This window comes from Pleurodeles waltl, chromosome 10 (genome assembly GCF_031143425.1).
Source record: "Pleurodeles waltl isolate 20211129_DDA chromosome 10, aPleWal1.hap1.20221129, whole genome shotgun sequence".
Classification (NCBI taxonomy): Eukaryota; Metazoa; Chordata; class Amphibia; order Caudata; family Salamandridae; genus Pleurodeles; species Pleurodeles waltl.
In genome coordinates this window covers 532,627,679-532,649,487 of record NC_090449.1, presented here as the reverse complement: position 1 = coordinate 532,649,487, position 21,809 = coordinate 532,627,679, and positions in this window count along the sequence as shown.

Below are 21,809 nucleotides of genomic sequence, written 5' to 3'. Positions count from 1 at the left end.
TTGCACAAAGGTGTGCAGTTCAAGTGTGTGGGGCCATGTGTAGCCTGATTTATTATTGGGGTCCATGTTGTCACAGTTACGTGCAGGTCTACTCATGAGTCTGTGGATCCATTTCCTGCATTTACAAAGTATCCCTCACAGCTGAATTGAAGGAAAGCCAAAGAGGAATTGAGAACACACATGGGGATAGTCCCGCAATGGCATTGCAGACGTTTTATGAGACTGATAACAGGGCATACTTGGTGTGCTGACAAAGTTAATGGACCAGGAATTTTAAACCAGCAGGTTTCCTCACAACATTTGTACAGAGGGTGGCCTCTAAAATTCTCACTGCAGCCGGGAACATCATTTCCTCTATGCTGATTAATCTCACAGCTATTCACCACGCAAGCCCCATCAATATTTTGGGGGCAATGTGAATCAGTGTTTGGACTATCAGGGTACAAACATATGTTGACATTTCATGCACATTATCTAAAGTTGTTTGGCACATACCCAGTCCGTGCATACAGCCATGGTACACTGTCACTATTTGTCACTCATGCATACATGAAACCCAGACAAGAGATGGGCCATGATTAGGCTATTTGAAGACAAGTTCCACTCCATGATACGATAAATAAACTGCTTATGCTATGCAATGTATTTGAGTATTCATTGTAGACCTACACGCCACAATACCCCAGGAGGAGAGTGAGGGCATGGAAAGCAACTATGAGACAAATGTAGCCACAGGGAACCTTTTTGGTTACGCAAAGACAGGAACCAGTCAGGCTAACAGGATGCAGGGTCAATCAGGAAAAAAAATGAACAAGGCAAATACACAGTGAGCAGACTGAGACTGGTCAAAGCTGGAACAACACTGTGGAAAATGAAAACTGTATTTGTCCGGTGTGTTGTAAGGTAATACAATATTCCAAGGCCTGTGTCACACAAGTGATTTATAAGGCAATGCATAACAGTTTTAATACATAGAATGGCAGTTTCTATGCCGTCCAAGGCAGCTGCAAGGGCAGTGCATGTTCAAATGGCTGGCCTGCATGGAGATGCGCACAGGTGTGTGCAGCTTCAGTCTCTCATAAGTCCGGTAGGTGAGAATCAAGTTAAAAGGGCCAACAGTACCTTTCACATAGGAAGCAATTTACAGGTGATTATAGGTCCTACAGTCTACAAGGCAGTGCATTATTCGACCAGAAGTCCATGCAGACAGAAGAACAATGACTTTGGCATACCATACTAAAGAGGGAAGCACACTGGAGTCAGAATGTGAGTCTGGTGTGTGTAGATGAGGGATTATCTGGGTAAAAATATTCAATTTCCAGGGCCTTCTGAAGAAGGGTGGGGTGAGACAGGGAACATGGCAGTGACAGGACTTATGACCTGGGATGGCATGTGCAGGGGATATCTTGTGAGCAATGCTAGTCATACTTGGGGCACTCGTGCTATCCATTTGCTGCTTATATGGATTTCTTGTCACACATACTCCTTGCAAAGATATCTGATGTCACACTTACTGCTATCAAGGGTCTGGTCATACCTTCTTGTTACCTATGCTATAGCACATCCACTGCATGAGGCAGTTTTTTCCTTAGTGAATGATGGTGTCTTAGTTGTGTGCCATATGCTGCAATGAACCATGTTGCCAACATGTATGTGTGAAATAGCTGTGCTTCTCTGCTATTGTCCTTCAAATGTTAAATGGACAGGATAAATGTCACTTACAGGGTGTGTGAAGTTGGGTGTACATTCATACCCACCAAATATGATGTGGATTTTTCTGTATCCTAATATGTATTTCTGCAATGCTTCATGAGGCTACACTCTGATTATGATTCTTAGGGATAATGTTATGCAAATATTATTACCCAGACCCTGATATAGTGATTAGAATAGGTGTTTATTGACACATGGTACGACAGTGGTGATTGTGAGTGGAGTTAAAATACATTTTGTACAATATGTTGTCTCCGACGCAATCCTGCAACTGTGTTTGGATGGTTCCCTCATGTTGATGGACACCATCCTCATCTTCCTCCTCTTTAGGCATTTGTGGGTCGGGTTCATATAAGGGAATGTTCCTCTTTACACATATGTTGTGCAGGATGGCACAGGTCAAAATGATTTTCCAGACCATTTCTGATGAGTATAGGAGGCTGCCTCCGGTGATGTTGAAGCACCTGAATCTTGACTTCAGGATGCCAAAGGTCTTCTCGACTATGGTGCGTGTCCTCCGATGTGCCTCATTATAGGCACGCTCTGATGCTGCGCTTGGGTTTGCAAATGGGGTCATGATGGCTGGATCCCATACCCCTGATCAGCTGAAAGAGAAAGTGAGTGAGAAAATGTTGATGTTGCTTGCACAATGACTATCACTTTGCAAGGCAGTTGTTCTCTTGTGTTGTCTGTGACTCATCGCTGTTTGTGTTATTGTGTGGAATCCTAGGCTTCTAGGATGTACCATCAGCATTGGGTTGTTTCCTTATCTGAACTGGTGTTTGGCTGATTGACCGGATGTCAGCGGTAGTTTTGAAGAGTTGCAGTACTTTGTGTACTCTGTTGCATTATGTCATGTGAAAGAGGTGTCCATGTGTCTTAACTGGCGGTGACATGATACTTCCATACACAGAATTAATTCCACAGTGGTGGTAACACGGTTGCATCTATATGGCTTGGACATCCCATCCAATTTAACATATACAATAGAATTAGTTAAACATCGATGAGTCCCTTAGATTTGGCAAGGTGACAATGTACAACACATCTCCATAAGTTGTCAGCACTGACGTGTTGACAATTGACTATGCACAAATATCCCATGTGTGATAAATTCTCTGCAGACCTATTTCTCTGCCCTTGCCAAGTCGACTCAGGTTCAAACGTGTACCTATGCTACTGAACATGTTCTAGTTCAGCTGGCTAACGTGGTTGTGAGGTTGTCATTTACAGTGTCAGAAGGTCCATATGCTTGTACATCTGTTGTGTATATGTGTAATTGTCTCAAACCGTAATGTGCACTTTCAATATTGTTACATCAATATGTGTTCTTAGCACAGTCCACTTACTTATTGGTAGTGGGCAATGTCAAAGCAGGAGTGATGTGAGATATTGGTACTGCCTCAATGATTCCATGTCACCTTCATTGTATTCATCATCATTCTATGTGTGTCATGGTGTTTGACCTGCAGCAAAACACATTACACACCCCTTACAAAGTACGTATTGCTTGGAAGGGTGTTTGATTGAGTGTTCTTGATGTGATATTGAAGGATTAATCTTCCAAGTTGTACTGCCAGTTGAGGCCATGTCATTGTCATGGTGTTGTTCTAAATTGTTCCCTTGTGTCTGTGGAGTGGCATCTGTTGTTATTTGGATCTGTCATTTGTCCATAGGTGTGTATCCAAATGGGTGAGGATATCAAACATGCCTAGCAGTGTCACAACTTCAATGTCTTCCTGGCCACGTGTCAATGTAGTGGTGGATGTGTTGTATGTCCTACAGGGTTGCTGTGCAGTGTGTATATAAGTAGGTTTCTGTACTTACCAACAGGTAGGCCATTTCTATATCGTCCATCCTGGAAGTGTTGATTGATGGTGCAGTGACAGAAGATGAATGAATCATGTACACTCCCAGGATTCTTTGCCATGATGTTGGTGATAAATCCCCAGTGATCGACAATGGCCTGCACATTGATGGAGTGTGTGCACTTCCTATTGCGGTATAGATGTTCAGTTGCAGCAGGTGGCACAATACGTACATGTGTGCAGTCAATGGCACCAAGCACATGTGGGAAGCCGTTGATTTGGTAGAAGCCCTGTTTTGTCTCCTGCTGCTTCTGCTGTGTGTTGGGGAAGCTGATGTGGTGGGATGTGAGGGAGATGATGGCATCCAATACCTTGGGTAGTAAGGCAGAGAATGAGGGCTATGTGATCCTGGCAACTAGAGCACCAGTGGTTTGAAAGGAGCCACTTGCCAACATGTGGAGTACAGCTATCAGCTTGGTTTCTGGTGGAATGGTGTGGGGTGTCTGCAAGCTGGGTGCCAACTGTGGCTCAATGTTGTGCAGCAGCTGCTGAATGGCTTGCCAGTTCAGTCTGTACCTCTGGATGATGTCTTGTTGCTGGAGTCTCAGAAGGGTTGTCCTGGTGCAGAATATCCTCTCCTGCCTTCTGCGTTGCCTTTGGGGTCCCTGCTGGTGTTGTGGAAGCTGCTGTTGTTGGTCCTGTGCTCTGCGCCTGCATGCATGCTGGATGAAAAGCACCTCCATGTCTTCCTTTTAGAGCTCTGCTGTTGCTTCTGTGTGTTTTCCTTAAGTACTGGTGTGTTTGCTCCATTTTAACGCCTGCCCTGACCCAGGTGTTATTTCTTTACGCAAATCGGGCTGTGTGTCTTTTTCTGCCTCCGCCTCCCGGTCGTGTGTCATTTTTGCGCGGTGGCATAAATATGGCGCACGGGTGTTTAAATAATTTTTGGGCAGGAACACCTACCTTGCATGTCATTAACGCAAGACGGTTTCCCGCATCCAGAAAATGACGCACATGGCTGACTTTTGGCCTTCGCGGTCTCGGGCGTCATTGTATAAATATGGTGCATGGTTTCTGCCAAATGTACGTCAACATTTTAGACACACATTCAGCACAAACAGAGTATAAATATGGACCTAAGTGTGCCAGTGTTTGCAGGAAATGGTAATCAAACACCCAGACAAGAATGGTTTAAGGGTCATACTGGCTCAAGGGAAATGAGAGCTGACTCCTACTGTGGCCAGCCTAAATCTTGTCAATAAAACTCTATCCAAAGCATTGAACATGATCTCAAGATGTGGTTCCATCCCTTATGTAGTTTTAATAATCAGTTACTCTCCACTAGCAGACATTCTCAGTTCAGTCAGCGCTCTCTCCCCTCTCCTGTGTTCCCTAAAATTAGATTTAACCCAACTTTTGTCCCTCATGGAGTAATTGGAAGGCTTGAAGAAAATAGCAGGTCTCCCTAACTTGGCACAAACGTTCTTAATATACTTTTACCATGGGATATCTTGACCCCTATCACATAGAAGATAATACAGGATAATCTCCCTGTTCAAAGTGGCCTCTGGGTTACACCATATAGAACACCACAACGTTAAAGGGGCCAAGTTGATGTTGTCTTTCATATAGGATAGTCCAAATTCCTTGTGGACCTGGGTGAAATGTCTAGGATGCACCTGCATACTCTATTTTCCTTGTCCTACAGACATTTAGCGAATTTGAACCCCACAGCTGGGAGCCACAGCTTAAAACAGGTATGAACGAGTTACAAAACTTCAGTCTTCTATTGTTCATGTAAGGTGCCCAGGTCTCCAGAGAGTCACATGTAACCCAAAGTAAGGGATTCAATGTATTTTTACTATTGGGGGGTCTCGGGAGTGCAAAGCAGTGAGACTTCAAATTCTTGGAGGCCACATGCCATGGCAAATGTTTTGGTTAGGTTTGTGGCCAAGCCTGGGCCATTCATGAACCTAACAAAAATGTCTAAAATAATTGGAGACTGTTAGATGTTCTCGACATTAAAACAGCGTCATCTGCATATAGAAAGACATGAACAGGCTGACCACTCATGGTCAGCATGGGTCTGCCCTTACTAACCAGAGTAGAATCCAACCGGTTAATATATAGTAAATATAAAATAGCCGTTAAAACACATTCCTGCTGGGTACCTTGTCCCAGGGCATTACTCTCCATGCATTCACCATTAGGCCCAAAAGTAATAGTAGATTTAAGGTCTAAATGAAAGGCGTGCAAGAAAGACACCACGCTGCTTTCGACCCCCACGGATTCGAACTTGTCCCATAATTTGGATATAACTATGCTATCAAAAGCGCAAGCGAGATCCATAAAGGCTATATTTCCTAGTTGGTAAATGCAAATTGAGACACTGTTCCTGTGTGCCCAGTCCAGCTCTAAAGCCGCAGTGTACATCAGAGATAATTTGTTTATCAGTGGCCCATGTTATAATTTTATTAGGGTGACCCTGCCAATGATTTTTACAAGGGAACATAGTATGGAAATTGGCCTGTAACAGATAGCACATGCACCATTCTTTAAAAAAAAAAACCAGAGATGATGATTGGAGAATGCTATACCCCTACCTCCCTACTTAATGGTGGCCGCTGCGTGGTAGGCTGAGCAGTATCACTGACCTGGTCAGTGCACTGCTCCGCCTCCGGTGGCTCCACTGGTAAGTAGAGCCCCTCACACCTCGCTCCGCTGAACTCCTGACTCCTGGCAGGAGTTCGAGGTCCTCGTCCACCCGCAGGCTTCTGCCTGCGCCTCATCCCTGGTGTCTAGTGGGAGCGCTCTGCTTTCCTACTCGGCTGCCCTCTGCCTCTCTCCTCATTCTTCTGCTTCCGGACAACCACACAGCCTTCAAAAACACCATCTGCAGACACCACCAACTCATCCGAACCTCCAAGAGAACCGCCTTCCAAGACCGAATCAACAACAACACACACAGCCACAAGGAGCTCTTTAACATCATGAAGGAACTCTCCAACCCTAGCTCCAACACCAACGACATCCCGCCATCCCAAGACCTATGCAACTCCCTAGCCTCCTACTTCCACCGCAAGATTTCAGATATCCATGACAGGTTCAGCACCCAGACCACCCAGGCAAACACTGACACCACAGATTCACCTCCAACCAAGCTCCTGCTCTCCTGGACCCCCGTCAATGACAACGACACCATCGAAATCATGAACACCATCCACTTTGGCTCTTCATCTGACCCCTGCCCTCACTATATCCTCAATAAAGCAAGCTCCGTCATCGCACACCAGCTATGGAAGATCATCAACGGTTCCTTTGAGTCTGCCACCTTCCCGGAGAGCTGGAAACAAGCCGAAATCAACACCCTCCTCAAAAAACCCAAGGCAGACCCAAAGGACCTCAAGAACTTCCTGCCTATTGCCCTGCTTACCCGCAAAAGTCATTGAGAAGGCTGTCAACAGACAACTAACCCGCTTCCTCAAGGGGTCCTGCACCCTGGACCCTTCCCAATTTAAATTCCGCAGGAACCACAGTACCGAAACTGCCTTAATTGCCGCCACCGACGACTTCAGAACCACACTGGACAATGCCAATACCACAGACCTCATTCTCCTGGACCTCTGGGCCACATTCAACACCGTCTGCCACCACACCCTATGCACACACAGTAATGCAGGATTCTGCGACAGAGACCTGGACTGGGTCCCTTCCATTCTCACCAGCAGAGCCCAGAGAGCTGGCCTCCCCCATGCTGCTCCTAAGCCAACAAAATCATCTGAGGCATACACCAGGGTTCGTCCCTCAGCCCGACCCTCTTCAACATCTACAGGGCCATGCTCGCCAACATCGCCCAATCTCACAATCTCAACATCATCTCATACGCCGATGACACAAAACTGATCCTCTCCTTCACCAAGGTCTCTGCCAAGACCAACTTCCACGAAGGACTGAAGGCCATCGCCGAATGGATGAAGAACAGCTGCCTCAAACTCAATCCTGACAAGACGGAAGTCCTTATCTTTGGCTCAACCCCCTTCGCATGGGATGACTCTTGGTGGCCTGCCACCCCTGGAGCCGCTCCGACTCCCACCGACCACGCAAGCAACCTAGGATTCATCTTGGATTCCTCATTATCCATGACTCAGAAAGTCAACGCCATCTCCTCCTCCTGTATGAACACCCTCCGCATGCTCTGAATGTTCTACAAATGGATCCCCACCGAAACCAAAAGAACAGTCACCCAAGCGCTCGTAAGCAGCAAACTGGACTATGGTAATGCCCTCTACCCAGGAACCACGGGCAAACTCAAGAAGAGGCTGCAACGCATCCAGAACCACATGCCTCATCCTGGACATCCCCAGCCACTGCCACATCACAGACCATCTAAGAGACCTGCACTGGCTCCCAGTCAACAAGTAAATCACCTTCAAACTCCTCACCCAAGATCACAAAGCACTGCACAATACCGGACCAGAATACCTCAACAGACAGCTCTCCTTCTACACCCCGAGCTGGTGTTTCTGCTCCACTGACCTCACCCTCGCAACCGTCCCACCGGTCCACAGAATCACAACCGACGGCAGATCATTCTTGCACCTCGCCACCAAGACGTGGAACACTCTTCCCATCCACCTGCTTCAGACCAAAGACCTCCTTACCTTCAGGAAACTTCTTAAGACCTGGCTATTCGAGAAGTAACAGTAGCAGCACCTCCCCCCTCCTTCCCCACCACCTCAGCGCCTTGAGACCCTTACGAGTGAGTAGTATGCTTTATAAATTCCTGATTGATTGATGCAATGTTCAATGCACTCAGTTCAAAATCAGAAACCCTAAAGACCAAGTTTCTAGAGTTTGTGTAAAAAAAATGTGAAGAAAAATCAGAACTTTAGAAGTACTGGGGAAATGTTTTACACATGATAGCTCTAGTGAACAACTTGGCACATGCTGATAGGGAAGGTGGTTGGGAGCTCCATGTGGAGACCGTGGGATAACTGTGTTTTGCAAATTTGATTGCATAAACCACCTGAGATATGGGTCCTGGTATTTGGAGAGAGTGAAGAAGCTAGAGGTGGAAAAACCATACTGCTACAGAAAATCCATCCACAGACATTTTGTGGTGAAAGATAAAGAAGGAAGGATCAATGACGGGGTTCCAGAGATGAAACTGGAACAGATGATCCAGAGATAACAAAAAAGGTCCAAGGAAATTGTTGATCAGGTAAGTAAAAATTGATATATTCCGCAATGGTAGCTAGTTTACCATCAAGTTCTTTGTATTTGCAAAATTTTCAGAGAGATAACAAATTCAAAATTAATGGACCATTGTGAAACTGTTCCTCCACAAACTTGTGGGAATGAGAGAGAAACGTCTTAATAAAAATACTGACAGCCTTCTTCATTTGATTCAAGAGCAAGGACACTCCTTTGAAATGACTGAGCCTGTGTGACTACACAACTTTGTGACCAGACAATATGTGGCTAATGATATAAAGACACGCCTACTAGATGTCCTGGAACATGGATCAAAACTATATGCAGAACTGAAGCAGGAGTGAATTGCACTGAAAGAGAAAACACTGTTTGACATGATAACTAAAACTAAACTTCCATGCTTTAATTGCCATAGCAAGAGTTTCATCCAACCAGTCACTGCAAAACAGCTTACAAAAACAACTTAGCAAGCACATAGAGAGATTGATGTAGCAAAAGAAAGGGATGAATTTATCAAGGACATTCTGTCGCATGATCTTCTTTCATCAAATGGATTATTTGATGGAGATGCTGCAACCAAACGAGTAAAGCACAAACTTGTGCAAGAGCTCAAAAATACTTTCACCTGAAGAATTTGAATTCAAAACCGTATCCTCATTGAAAACTGTTGTGGAATGTATGTCACAATTGCGAATGTTCAAGACTTCATCCATGCAAAACTTCGGAGAGGTCGTTTAGAATGTTCTACAGATATCAAAGTCAGTGTGTACCTAATAAGAACTGCACATTTTCTTTGACGGTTATCTTGAACTATCTGTCAAAGAATATGAGAGAATCAGATGAATGTCTGCAAGTGGAATAATTGACCTTGCCTGTATTAAAAACTCAACCCCTATACCTGTGCAACTTTATAAATTCTGGTCATCAACATTGAAGAAGATGAACTTAGAGATGTTAACTCGCCAAAACATTGCTGATGCTTCAGTGAACATTGAATTTCCAATTATTGCAAGTAGAATGATTGTCAATCAGGAGTAAGTGCCTGTAGAGAAATATTAAAAATGTACTGGCCATATTTTTCAAGAACTTAACAGCAAACTGAAGGAAGCTGACCTTTGTGTTGTATCACATGATGAGTGGGCTGTTCGTATCAATCAATCAAACAATCAAAGAAATTTGAAGAGCGCGCTACTCACTCGTGAGGGTCTCAAGGTGCTGGGGTGGGGGTGTCTTGGGGGGATGGGGGGGCGGGCCAGGGAGGGTCACTGGTCGAACAGCCAAGTCTTGAGGTTCTTTGTGAAGTCCAGTAGGTCTTTGGTTTATCGAAGGTCGGTGGGGAGGGAGTTCCAGGTTTTGGGGCGAGGTAGGAGAAAGACCTGCCTCCTGTGGTGGTGTGCTGGATGCGGGGGACTGTGGCTAGGGCGAGGTCGGCTGATCGGAGGTTGGGTGTGGGAGTGTGGAAGTTTACTCTTTCATTGAGGTAGGTTGGGGCGGTGTTGTGGAGGGATTTGTGTGGTGGATGAGGATCTTGAATATGATTCTCTTGTCTATGAGGAGCCAGTGTAGGGATTTGAGGTGTGGTGAGATTCGTTTGTGTCGGGGGAGGCCAAGGACGAGGCGCGCAGCTGTGTTCTGGATTCTTTGGAGTTTGCTTTTGAGTTTGAGAGTGGTGCTGGCGTAGAGGGCGTTGCCGTAGTCCAGTCTGCTGCTGAAGAGTGCGTGGGTGACTGTCTTTCTGGTCTCTGGGGGGATCCATTTTAAGGATTTTTTTAGGGTGCAGAGTGTGTGGAAGCAGGAGGAGGTTAGGGCATTGATTTGTTGTGTCATGGAGAGGGCGGGGTCGAGGATGATGCCAGGGTTGCGCGCGTGAGTTGAGGGGGTGGGTGCGGGGCCTAGGGCAGTGGGCCACTAGGAGGCGTCCCATGTGGTTTTGTTGGGGCCGAAGATGATGACTTCGGTTTTATTTGAGTTGAGCTTGAGATGGTTAGTGGTCATCCAGTTGGCGGTGTCTAGAAGAGCGGCGTGTAGGTTGGTTTTGGCAGTGGTGGGGTTGCGTGTGAGGGAGAGGATGAGGTGGGTGTCATCTGCATATGAGAGGATGGTGATTCCGTGTGCTCGGAGAATGTTGGTTAGGGGGATCATGTAGCTGTTGAAGAGTGTGGGGCTCAGAGAGGACCCTTGGGGGACTCCGCAGGTGATCTTGGTAGTGTTGGAGTGGAAGGGCGGGAGGCGGACTCTCTGGGTTCGGTCGGTGAGGAAGGAGGAGAGCCAGTCTGAGGCTTTGTGGCGGATTCCTATGTTGTGGAGGCATGTGCGGAGTGTGTGGTGGTAGATGGTGTCAAAAGCTGCGGAAAGGTCTAGGATGATGAGTGCGACGGTTTCGCCTTTGTCGACTTTGGTCCTGATGTCGTCAGTGCATGCGATGAGGGCGGTTTCTGTGCTGTGGTTCTTGCGAAACCCAGATTGTGAGGGGTCGAGGGTGTTGGGATAGGCGAGTGTTGACTAATTTCTCTGCTCCCTTTGCGGGGAACGGGAGGAGGGAGATGGGCGGGAGTTGGAGAGGATCTCTGGGTCATTTTTTTTTTTTTTTTAGGTGAGCGGTAATTTCCGTGTGCTTTCAGGGGTCTGGGTAGGTGGCAGAGTCAAAAGAGGAGTTGATTATGTTGTAGAGTATGGGGGCGATGGTAGGGCTAGCTTTATTGTAGATGTGGTGTGGACAGGAGTCGGAGGCAGAGCCGGAGCGGATGGAGTTCATGGTTTTTTCGGTTTCTTTGTGTATGGTAGGGGTCCATGTGGATAGTGTGGTGGGGGGTCTTGAGTGGGGGTTGAGTTGGGTTGGAGAGGGGTATGTGTGGTGGGTGTGTGTGATGTGAAGCTGTTGTGGATGTCCAGGATTTTGTGGAGGAAGTGGTTGGAAAGGGCATCGCATAGGGGCTGTGTGTGTGTGGGGTCTATGTTGCTGGCTTTGGGTTTGGCAAGATCGTTGATGATGGTGAAGAGTTTTTTGCTGTTTTGGGAGTTGTTGTCAAGGCGTGTCTTGTAGTGAACTCTTTTAGCGGTGTGTATGAGTTGGTGATGGGTGCAAATGTTGGTTTTGAGTGTGGAGAAGTTGGTTGAGGAGGGTTCTAGTCTCCATATTTTCTCAGCTTGGCGGCATTTGCGCTTGGAGTCTTGGAGTTCAGGGGTGAACCATGGGGCGTTCTTGATGTTGTGGGTGGTGATGTGTCTTCTGAGGGGTGCTAGTGTGTCTGCGCAGGTAGTGATCCATTTGGAGAGGTTGTGTGCTCCTGCGTTGGGGTCGTTGGTGTGGGGGGGGTTATGGGCCAGTTGGGAGTTTAGTCATTCTGTGGGGATCTTGTCCCACATGCTGTAGGGTGGGGTGTGTTGATGGTAGTGTGTGGGGGGTAATGGTTCCAATCGAGTCATTATACTGTCAAATGACACAGATGTTATTAGTGTGCTACTTAGGCAATGTTCAAAAGCCAATGATTGTCAGAGTTATGGATATGTTATGGAACAGGTAAGTAAATACACTATGGCCCTCATTATAAACCTGGTGGTTGGTGATAGAGCGGCGTTAATACCGCCAACAGGCCATCAGTAACAAAAATGAAATTATGACCACAGCGGAAACCTCTCAGACAGACAGCCACTTTAACACACACCGACCACCACAGCGGAATCAACAAGCACCACAGCGGTAACCACCAACAGCCAGCCGGAAGACAATGTTCCACCCACACTATTATGACCGGCCTATCTGCCACCTTTTCCGGGGTGGTACTAACAACATCAAAAGCCTGGCGGAAACACTGCACAGAAGGGAAATGACTCACCTGTGGAGACCCAGGGAATAACCACAATGCCATGGAGCCCAAGTTCCACATATTTCCGATGCTCATCCACCTGCTGCTGCATTATGAATACCAACGCTGGAGAAGACGAACACAGTGAGTACTGCCGCCTAGCACACAGGGGAGGGGGGAGGAAAAAGAGAGTGACACACACACGCAACACCCCCACCCCCAACACCATACACACAACCAGATGCAGTAACAGTACATATACATCCACTATAACTGAGGAATAATGCAAGGACAAAAGGAATTTAAGAAAGTGAGTGTAATACCATAACAGTAACATGAATAAGTGCATCACAATCCAAACATAACTACATATGTACAACTGTTGGGACACTGACCACTCCTCAATCTCCGTGGGCCACAGGGCCACAACACATAGGCCAAGACCCTACCTCACTCCTGCAACAACACGGAGAGAACACTGCAGGGTTATCAGGTCGAAAATACCAAGGCACCTCAGGGGGATAGGGAATGGGGGGGCACCTCGGCCGGAAGATGGTACGACGCCACTGGTCCTGGAGGGGGGCCACATGCCCATTACTCTGTCCTGGGGAGTGCAAGGCCACAGTCTCTCAAGTGGGTGGTTTGTCCACTGCTTGGTCCTGGGGAGTGCAAAGCCACAGTCTCTCAAGTGGGTGGTTTCCCACTGCTTGGTCCTGGGGAGTGCAAGGCCACAGTCTCTCAAGTGGGTGGTTTGCCAACTGCTTGGTTGTAGGAAAGTATCATCTTGCCTAACTGTGTCACTGAGGCTCTGCTAACCAAAACCTCAGTGCTTATGCTCTCTCAGCTTTTAAAATTGTCACTGCAGGCCAGTGACCATTTTAACCAATTCTGATTGGCACACTGGAACACCCTTATAATTCCGTAGTATATGGTACCTAGGTACCCAAGGTATTGGGTTTCCATGAGATCCGTATGGGCTGCCGTATTTCTTTTGCTTACCATAGGGAGGTCAGACAATTCTCACACAGGACTGCCACTGCAGCCTGAGTGAAATAACGTCCACGTTATTTCACAGCCATTTTACACTGCACTTAAGTAACTTATAAGTCACCTATATGTCTAACCCTCACTTAGTGAAGGTTGGTTGCAACTTTACTAAGTGTGAGGGCACTCTGGCACTAGGCAAGGTGCCCCCACATTGTTCAGGGCAATTTCCTCGGACTATGTGAGTGCGGAGACACCATTACATGCGTGCACTACATATAGGTCAATACCTATATGTAGCTTCACAATGCTAACTCCGAACATGGCCATGTAACATGTCTAAGATCATGGAATTGTCCCACCATGCCAAATCTGGTATTGAGGTGCCAATCCCATGCATCCCAGTGGCTCCAGCATTGACCCTGGGTACCGCCAAACTAGCTCTCTGGGGTTTTCACTGCAGCTACCGCTGCTGCCAACCCACATACAGGCTTCTGCCCTTCAGGGGTCAGGGCAGCCCAGTCCCAGGAAGGCAGAACAAAGGATTTCCTCTGAGAGAGGGTTTTACACCCTCTCCCTTTGGAAATAGGTGTTAAGGGGTGGGGAAGAGTAGCCTTCCCCAGCCTCTGGAAAGGCTTTGAAGGGCACAGATGGTGCCCTCTTTGCAGAAGCCAGTCTGCACCGGTTCAGGGATCCCCCAGCCCCTGCTCTGGAGCAAAACTAGACAAAGGAAAGTAGAGTGACCACTCCCCTGTCCATCACCACCCCAGGGGCGGTGCCCAGAGCTCCTCCAGTGTGTCACAGACCTCTGCCATCTTGAATGCAGAGGAGTGAGGGTACAATGGGGGCCTCTGAGTGGCCAGTGACAGCAGGTGACATCAGAGACCCCTCCTGATAGGTGCTTACCTGGTTAGGTGGCCAGTCCTCCTCTGAGGGCTATTTAGGGTCTCTTCTGTGGGTTTCTCATCAGATAACGAATGCAAGAGCTCACCAGAGTTCCTCTGCATCCCTCTCTTCGACTTCTGTCAAGGATCGATCTCTGACTGCTCCAGGACGCCTGCAAAACCACAAAAAATTAGCACGAAGACTACTAGCAACATTGTAGCACCTAATCCTGCTGCCTTTCTCGACTGTTTCCTGGTGGTGCATGCTCTGAGGGCTGCTTGCCTTCACCCTGCCCTGGAAGCTAAAAAGAAATCTCCCGGGGTCGACAGAATCTTTCCCCTGCTAACACAGGCACCAAATTTCTGCATCACCGGTCCTCTGGGTCCCCTCTCATCTCAACGTGCGTGGTCCCTGGAACACAGGAGCTGGATCCAAGTGACCCGACAGTCCAGTGGTCCTTCTGTCCAAATTTGGTGGAGATAAGTCCTTGCCTTCCCACGCCAGACAGTAATCCTGTGTACTGCATGGACTGCAGCTGCTAGGGTTTCTGCGCCCATTTGCAAGGAATCCTTCATGCACAGCATAGCTAGGTCCCCAGCACTCTGTTCTGCATTGCTCAACTTGCTGAGTTGCCCCTAGGCCTATTGCATCTTATTGTATTTTACAGTGTTTGCACTACTTTTCTAACTGTTTACTTCCCTGATTTAGGTTTGTGTGTATATTTTGTGTATTTTTCACTTACCTCCTAAGGCAGTATATCCTCTGAGATATTTCTGACACAATGCCCCTCATTACAACCCTGGCGGTCGGTGTTAAAGTGGCAGTAAAACCGCCAAAAGGCCGGCGGGAATAAAAAATGGAATCACAACCATGGCGGAAACCGCCAACATAGACAGCCACTTTAACACTCCGACCGCCATGGTGGTACAAATAAATACCACGTTGGTTACCGCCAACAGACAGGCGGAAGTCAATGTAACGCCCATAGTATTACAACAGGCCAATCCGCCACTGTTTCTGGGGCGGATTCACCATGAACAAAAACACGGCGGAAACAGGACTTGGAAGGGAAAACACTCACCTCCACACACCCCAGGAGGAACCAGGACGCCATGGACCCAGAACTCCATATACTACCTGGCTTTGTCTTCCTGCTCCTCTACCAGGAGCACGAACACCGACGGCGAAGACCACGGTGAGTACTGCACCTACGACACAGGGGAGGGAAAAGAGAGTGACATACACATGCAACACGCAAAACACCCACCCCCCACCCTCACTCATTACAACACACACACAAATACATGTTGATACATTACATTTACACACCCCAACGCCCCCTGGAAAAATGCAAAGACAAAAGGAAATGATTGTAACGATTGTAATCAATTAAAATCCAGTACTCAAAAAATATATATACACTATTAACAAATATATACACCAAGAATAAAAGTCCAGGTACTGCACCATTTATAGTCCGTGGACCACTGGGCCCAAAATGCATGGGCGAAGCCCACACAAGATACCCGATCAAAACGGAGCGAACACTGCAGGGGCATCAGATAGAAATACAACAGGCACCTCAGGGGGAAGGGAAGCGGGGGCACCTCAGCCAGATGAGTGCACGACGCCAGATCCACGATGGGGCTCCATGCCCACTGCTGTATCCTGGGGTGTGCAAAGCCACAGTCTCTCAAGTCTTTTCAGTGGGTGATTTGCCCACTGCTTTATCCTGGGGAGTGCAAAGCCACAGTCTCTCAAGTCTCTCCAGTGGGTGGTTTGCCCACTGCTTTATCCTGGGGAGGGCAAAGCCAAAGTCTCACAAGTCTTTTCAGTGGGTGGTTTGCCCACTGCTTTATCCTGGGGATTGCAAAGTCACAGTCTCTCAAGTCTCTCCAGGGGGTGGTTTGCCCACTGCTTTATCCTGGGGAGTGCAAAGCCACAGTAGCACAAGTCTTTTCAGTGGGTGGTTAGCCCACTGCTTCATCCTGGGAAGTGCAATGCCACAGTCTCTCAAGTCTCTCCAGTGGGTGGTTTGCCCACTGCTTTATCCTGGGGAGTGCAAAGCCACAGTCTCACTAATCTTTTCAGTGGGTGGTTTCCCCACTGCTTTATCCTGCGGAGCGCAAAGCCATAGTCTCTCAAGTGGATAACAGTCTCCACTGGTTCTGGAGGGGGCTTTGTGACCAGAGTGCTTCATACTGCCAATGACTGAGGTAGTGGATGCCTTTCTCCACTGGTTCTGGGGGGGGCTGTGTGCCCAGAGTGCTTCATCCTGTCAAGGACTGAGGTAGTGGATGCGTTTTTCCACTGGTTCTGGAGGGGGTTTTGTGCTCAGAGTGCTTCTTCCTGCCAAGGACTGAGGTAGTGGATGTGAATCTCCACTGGTTATGGAGGGGTCTTTGTGCCCAGAGTGCTTCATCCTGCCAAGGACTGAGGTAGTAGATGCATTTCTCCACTGGTTCTGGAGGGGGCTTTGCGCCCATAGTGCTTCATTGTGTCAAGGACTGAGGTAGTGGATGTGATACTCACTGGTTCTGGAGGGGGCTTTGTGCCCAGAGTGCTTCATCCTGCTAATGGCGGCCTCAGTAGCAGCGGTGCTTGCGTCGCTCATTGCCCTGCGGTGCTGGTGGGTGGCTCAGTGAGTGTGCTGGTGGCGACGGTGTCCTGGGAAGCAGTGCTGGTGGGGACGGAGTCCTGAGAAGCGGTGCTGGTGGCGGCGGTGTCCTTGACAGCGGTGCTGGTGGCGGCGGTGTCCTCGGCGGTGTCCTGGGAAGCGAGGCTGCTGGCGGTGGTGTCCCTGGCAGCGGTGCTGGTGGCAGCAGTGTCCTGGGAAGCGGGGCTGCTGATGGTGGTGTCCTTGGCAGCGGTGCAGGTTGGCGGCGACTTCCCTTTCTTTCTGTGCCCCTTCCCTACCTTGGATGGTGGCGCTGCTGTCTTCCCACTCCCAACTTTAGTCCTGGGAGAGCCCTTGGTGGCAGGTGTTTTGCCCTTCTCCCTCCGGCCAGTGGCCAACTTCTTATGCTTCTGAGGTGGGGGACTGTCCGTGGTCTGGTTCCTTGGCACACTGGCTGCCCTGCTGCTTGGCGCACTCCAGAAGCTAGTTACTGCTGGCACCCCTGTTCCCGCTGATGTGGTGGCTGAGGTGCTGGGTTGGGACCTGGAAAGGCATTCCCTAGGGGACTGAAGGGGTGGGGGATGTGAGGGGAAGAGGTCAAGGTTGGACAGGAAAAGTTTTTTGGAGATACTGTGACGGGTAGCTGGAGGGGGTTTGGGAGTGGAGGAAGAGGTTGTGGTTGTAGGAGGTGTACATTTGCTGACTTTGGGTGAAGGTGCATAGGCTGGAGGCTGTCGTGATGTGGATGGCTGTTGGGTGGGTGTGTGACTGCGTTTGTGTATCTTGGGAGGTGGGCTCACAGACACACTGGGAAAGGACACAGGGTATTTGTGAATGGTAGTGGGGGTGGTGAGTGCACGTGAGCAGTGTGTGGTGATGGGTGTGCTGGTGATGGACGTGCTGGTGATGGACAGTGATGGACATGGAAGATGTGGTGAATGCAGGTGTAAGTGGAGACATGACAGGGAGGGAGGAGGGAGACGAGGAGGAGGGGGTCACAGTAAAGGCAGTGGATGTTGGTATGTCTACATGGGTGTGATGCTTGTGTGGGATGTGCTTATGTTTGCCAGAGCTTCCCTTGTGTGTTGAGGTGTGTGCATGCTGGTCTGATGGTGTGCTTGTGATAGGCTGAGGTACAGGGGTTTGGGTCTGGGTGGAGGAAGTTGGAGGGGGGAGGCTGGACACAGGGACAATGGCTGCCAGCAGTGCTGAGGCCAGAGTCTGAAAAGCTCACTGTTGGGCTGCCTGACCAGAATGAATGCCGTCCAGGTGTGCATTTGTCTGTTGCAACTGCCTCTCTACACTCTGGATGGCATTCAGAATGGTAGACTGCCCAACAGTGAGTGATCTGAGGAGGTCAATGGCCTCCTCACTGAGGGCAGTAGGGCTGACAGGGGCAGGGGCTGAGGTGCCTGGGGCAAAGGAGATGCCCACCCTTCTGGGTGAGCGGCCACGGGGCACACAGTGAGGGGCTGCTGGGAGGGCGGTGCTGATAGGGGGGTGGCGGTTGTACCTGTAGATGCGGGGGGCACAGAGGGGCCAGCCACCGCAAGGGAGCTCCCATCAGAGGAGGAGTCCATGTCGCTGGTCTCAGCTCATTTCCCTGCCGTGGAGCTCCCCTCCGTTCCACTGGTGCCTTCAGACTCCATTGTCTTGCCCTCCAGGGCCATATGGGATGCAGCTTTCTCCTGCTCCGGTGCCACTGCTCCTCCTGATGATGCTATTGCACAGAAAAACAGGGAGACCAAAAAAAAGGGGGGGAAGACAGAAGAAAGACATGTTGAGTGCATGCAATACCGCTACCGTTGGCGGACACTACAGACACAGAAGCCCTCTGCACTACGCCGTGCACTTAGAGTTCCCTAATTAATCCCAGGGACATGGGGTACAAGGCCTATGCCCGATTGCTGCACACATGGAAGTCACAGGAGCCTGACTAGGTGTAGTTGGCTCTGAACACTGGTGGGGTGGGGTGCCACATGGCCTGCCTTATGAAGGGACCTTGCCTACTTAACTCGCCCTGGCCTAGGGGAACCCACAGCCTACCTCCCCCACCAAGGCACCTCGTAATGCGCGCTGATTCAGCTGAATGAGGGTGTACTCACCCCCACGTGGCTGCTGTGAGGCTCTCAAGCACCCATCCAACTACGGATACGCCACCGCCAGGATCCGGAACATCAGGGGGGTCATGGTGCGACGGGCACCCCTCCCATGTTGGGAGGCCATCCCCAGCTGGGCCTTCGACATCTTCTTGCTCCAGCGGCGAATGTCCTCCCATCTTTTCCAGCAGTGGGTGCTCCGTCTGTGGTGGACCCCCAGGGTCCGGACTTCCTTGGCGATGGCACGCCAAATATCCTTCTTCTGGTGGGTGCTGACCTACAGGAACAGTACAGGGGAAAAGGTACAACATTAACCGTCCGGCCCGTCACAGTCATTGGCCCACGTTCCCACCCTTGTCATGATGCATATACACTCGCCGTTGTTTCATGCACGCCTCATTCTCCCCCCCATATCTTCCATCTACACCACTCCACAAAGGCATTGCCCATCCATCATGCTCACAGTGTACTTACCTGTTTATCTGGAGGACCGTAGAGTAGCGTGTACTAGGGGAGGTCCCCATCCACTAGTTTCTCCAACTCCTCCGTGGTGAAGGCAGGGGCCCTTTCCCCAGACACATGAGCCATTGTCTCTTCCAGACTGAGGTCACAGCAGCACTTGCAGTTTAGGTCCTCTCCTGTCGAAGATCAGGTATCAAATGAGTGAACAGAGAGAAAATGGCGGTTACGTCCGTGGGGGTGCGTACCGTCACTGCCGGCGTACATCGTCATTGGCTCCTGGGACCCATAGGGTCCAATGTTAACCAATGCAGGATTGCGCTGTGGTCTTCGACCACCTACCGCGACGGTGTACAATGCAAGTGCAGTTACTTCATATCCCCTTGTCCCACATTACAGTTCAGGCAGCCGCCTTTTCGGGGGGCCATATGGCATTCATGTTAAATGCGTCACACATATCTAGGCCTTGCATACACATTAAGACAGGCACATAGCGGAATGAAAAATGTGTGCAATAAAGTTGTGTTTGCATACCTCAGTGTTGGCTGACCCTCTGCTCGCTGTTCTCCTCCACAGAGCACGTCCGCTGGGGCAGGTGAGGAGATGGCAGCATCCTCCGGTGTACAGACCGCTGGTGGACCTGTCGACAATGAAAGAGCGACATGTAATTGTTACCTACAGACTGGACCGTGCCACAATCCATGAACTGTGTGCCCAGTTGGAGCCGGACCTGATGTAAGCTATCCGCCATTCCCACAGGTATGCCCCCTCTAGTGCAGGTGCTGTCTGTACTCCATTTCCTGGCAAGTGGGTCTTTTCAGACAAAAGTGGCCATAGCATCAGGGATGTCCCAGCCTATGTTCTCCAACGTGTTGTCCAGAGTGTTGTCTGCCCTGCTGAAACACATGCGGAGCTACATCGTTTTCCCTCAGGTGGAGGATTTGCCCACAGTGAAAGGTTACTTCTATGCCCTGGGACATATCCCCAACATCATTGGGGTGCCATTGATGGGACACATGTGGGCTTGGTCCCCCCGCTGGAGTGAACAGGTGTACAGATACCGGAAGAGTTACCATTCAATGAATGTGCAGATGGTGTCTTTGGCCGACCAGTACATCTCCCATGTGAATGCCACGTTTCCTGGCTCAGTGCATGACGCTTATATCCTGAGGAATAGCAGCATCCCTTATGTGATGGCGCAACTCCAGAGGCACAGTGTGTGGCTATTAGGTAAGGACATGGACCCTATACAGTGTGACTAGCTGTTCTGGGTCTGGGGTTGTCCCTAAGAGTTAGTGTGTGTCTAACAGTTGTCCCTCAACATTTGCAGGTGACTCTGGGTACCCCAACCTGTCATGGCTACTGACCCCAGTGAGAAATCCCAGGACAAGGGCAGAGGAACGCTACAATGAGGCCCATGGGCGAACTAGGAGAGTTCAGAGAGGACCTTCAGCCTCCTGAAGGCCAGGTTCAGGTCCCTGCATATGACAGGTGGTTCATATTCTACTCACCAAAGAAGGTGTGCCAGATCATCGTGGCCTGCTCTATGCTTCACAACTTGGCTTTGAGACGACAGGTGCCTTTTCTGCAGGAGGATGGTCCAGATGGAGGCCTTGTGGCAGCTGTGGAGCCTGTGGACAGTGAAGACGAGGAAGCAGAAGAAGAGGATATCGACAACAGAAACACAGTGATTCATCAGTACTACCAGTGAGACACAGGTAAGAAGCAATCACTGCCTGCTACATCTGATACACTTGTTCTACCTCTCATCTGTCTGTCACTTTCACCAAGTGTATGGACCCTGAGTTGTCACTTTCCCTTTCAATTTCACAGATATGGGTCCCACTGTGTGACATCTGCTTTGTTTCCTCATGGACTAGAGCTGTGTGACATAGGTATGTTGACAACACAATGGATATTGCATTTTTCCTCAGTTATTGCAAATACACATTTGTGAAAGCACAGACTGACTCCAGATAGTTTTGTGATTTAAGGGTGTTTATTTAAGTGCTAAATAGTGGAGGGGGTTGTAAAATGGTCAGGGGTGATGGTGGAGGAATGTCCATGGCAGAGTCCAGTCTATTAGTCTCACAGGTGCATTGTCCAAAGGGGCATAGGAAGTGGAGTTGGGGCAGTTGATGGATGGGTAGGGTGACAAAGTCGGACAAAAGGATGACAATCAGGGTGGTCTCATTTCTTGACGGGGGTCTTGGCATTGTTCTCT